Below are 2,566 nucleotides of genomic sequence, written 5' to 3'. Positions count from 1 at the left end.
CAACAGCCATTTGTTATTTCACTCAATTCTGTGTTTTAAGTGGGCTGAGCTGGGATCGCAGGCACTGGGCGCTTAACCAGGGTTGAAACAGGCCAGGCCTCGTTCACATAAACCTCCTCAGGTGGTCTTTCTCCACCCAGTGTAGTTCAAGCCTCTATACCAGCTGTTGGCCCCCAAGAGAATAAATGCTCAAGCTGCCAGGCTCTTAAGGACTAGGTCCAGAACTGACTCACAGCACTTCTACCACATTTACTGGTCAAAGCAAGTGACATGGAAAGCCTAGGTTCAGAGGGAGCAGAAACAGACTCCATCTCTTGAGGGGAGGAGGGACAGTAGTGGAGGGATGGGAGAAATTGCTGGCAGTCACCTCTGCAACACTCTTCCACAGCTGTAGACAGTATTACTGAATGTTTTCAAGATACCACTTGAATTCAGGATTGAAGCACCAGACAGGGTACAGACTTTATTTATTTCCAAAACTCAAACTTTTTCTTAAGCATCAAAAAGAATATTGGGGCAAAAATATTCTTTTCTCCCCGTTGGGATGCTAAGCTCACAAAAGCCATGGAATCTTCTCTTCTGGGACTGTGGGATGGAGACAGACCATCAGACTTCAGGAATGGTCTGAGTATAACCTTCCCTGGATGGGATTCATCATTTTCTGAAGTCATTTCACAACTTACAATATATTACGTATGCATGGGTACGATCTCATTTTTTAAAAACATATCTATACTAAATATATATATATATATATGAAGAGAGGTCGCCTCAGCTATTTTAACTCTTTCTATCCAAACTTAAGAATCAAATAGATTTGGCTACTCAACTTTGCTACTGGCTCTTCTAGGCTCAGGAATGGACTCAATTTGAGTATCACAGTACCTTTTACAATATGAAATCTCACTATCTGAACAGAGCAATCCAGTATACCTCTTTTGTAAAAAGAACTTACAAGGGTATATATGTACACATATAGCTGATTCACTTTGCTGTATGGTAGAAACTAACACCACATTATAAAGCAACTAGACTTCAAAAAAAGTTGTGTTTTTTTTTTAAAGGACTTACACCCCAAATATTAACTTGTTCTCTTTAGATGATATGAATTACAGGTGATGTACATTCTTCTTCAATGTCTGTCTGCACTCGACATTCCTTGAGGGTCCAAACCCTGTTTTCCCTGCCTGTCTTACTGTTTAATGCAGTACACACAGAACGAGCAGCGTAATCATGATAATGAAGGTCTTTCACTTCCCTTGTTTAATTTTCCCCACTTTGACTTTCAGATAAAAGAAGACACTGTCTTGGACTTCCCAGCTTGAACTGCTGATTATTAAAATGAAGCCAAGCTTTTGTTGGACATAGAACACAGAGGCAACTCTTTAAACAATTTTAAAGAATTTTTTTTTAAGCCGCAAACTTGATAGCACTGATTTTTATAGCTACCTGCTTTCTGAAGTTCTCAGAACTTGATGGTTTGGATCACATAAAAATCACTGCAGAAGAAATCTCTTTAAAGATGAATACCCTTCCTCTTCAACAGAAAGGAGGGAGGGTAGGAAAAAAGGACTAGTCTAGAAGTATTAATAAATGGACTGGTATTTGCACAATGGATTTAAAGAGATCCATTCCACAGATTAACTGCCATATTAACAGACTCTAAATATACCTATTCAACCCTGATGGCAGTCCAAAGAGATGAAATTCACCTGTGCTCACTACAAATAGATACTTGCTAAAATTTAAAGCACATCACACACTGTTATCAGGTTCAAATCATTTTCCCCATTCCTTTCAGCATTATACACCTCGATACTTTCATGTTCTAGTCTACAACACACACCAGCTTCAGAAACTCAGTTTTTGCCTCCGAGAGCTATAATCCTCCCTCCAAAAAGAATAAGCCCAAACCAAATAAGACTATGAATCTGGGTTTTCTTAAGTGTTATGAAACTGCTTTATAAAACTGTAATCCTCAGATGCAGAGTTCTGCAGCAGATGATTTTGGAGTGTCTCACGTGCAAATAAACATAAAAAGTCACTTACAAGAGCAGAATAGAGAGTGCCTAGACGGTCATCTTAAATAAAGCAGGCAGCTTAACCGAGGCAGGACTAGAGAAATGTCTTTTAACTCAGTTCATCGCACTCCTGGACCAAAGTCCCTATTAAATAAAACCCCTTTGGTGGACTCCGTGTTGCGGAGGAAAGGGAGACGGTGCAGAGTATGGCGACCTACTGAGGCTTAGAAGCAGATGCGAAGATCTTGGCAAGGGCCGAGGGAGGACCGGGAGAGTCAGAGGGGAGGTCTCCTCTCGCGCAGACCAGCGCCCAGAGCAGTGCCAGACTTCAGCTCCGAGCAAAACGTCGTCTCCGCACCTCCCGAAAGAGAGGGACCCGGGAAAACTTTCCAGAGCTTCTCCCCCACCCCGTCCCTCCTCCTCCTCGGATGAAACGCTAGCAGAGGCGCTAACGGCGCGGAGCCGGCCGCCCCATCACCCGCCTGGCCGCAGCGTCGGATGGACCGGGGGTCTGGGGACCCGGGCCGGGGGCAGCGCGCAGGAGG

At 43.3% G+C, this 2,566-nt stretch overlaps 1 protein-coding gene across 8 annotated transcripts in view; it reads right to left on the bottom strand.

The window, feature by feature from the left end:
* Positions 1–2,566, bottom strand: part of RCBTB1 (regulator of chromosome condensation (RCC1) and BTB (POZ) domain containing protein 1) — a 62,049-nt gene that overhangs the window by 57,782 nt on the left and 1,701 nt on the right. Inside the window, exon 1 of one of the 8 annotated variants that reach the window (XM_010835687.1) lies at positions 2,240–2,489. The exons of 6 other annotated variants lie outside the window; for them this stretch is intronic. The gene's annotated coding sequence lies outside the window, so the exon portion shown is untranslated. One more of the 8 variants, XM_010835686.1, reaches the window with a different exon arrangement.

This window comes from Bison bison, unplaced genomic scaffold (assembly GCF_000754665.1).
Source record: "Bison bison bison isolate TAMUID 2011002044 unplaced genomic scaffold, Bison_UMD1.0 scf7180017864048, whole genome shotgun sequence".
In the NCBI taxonomy this organism is placed as follows: Eukaryota; Metazoa; Chordata; class Mammalia; order Artiodactyla; family Bovidae; genus Bison; species Bison bison.
This window is presented reverse-complemented; position numbering and strand designations above follow the sequence as displayed.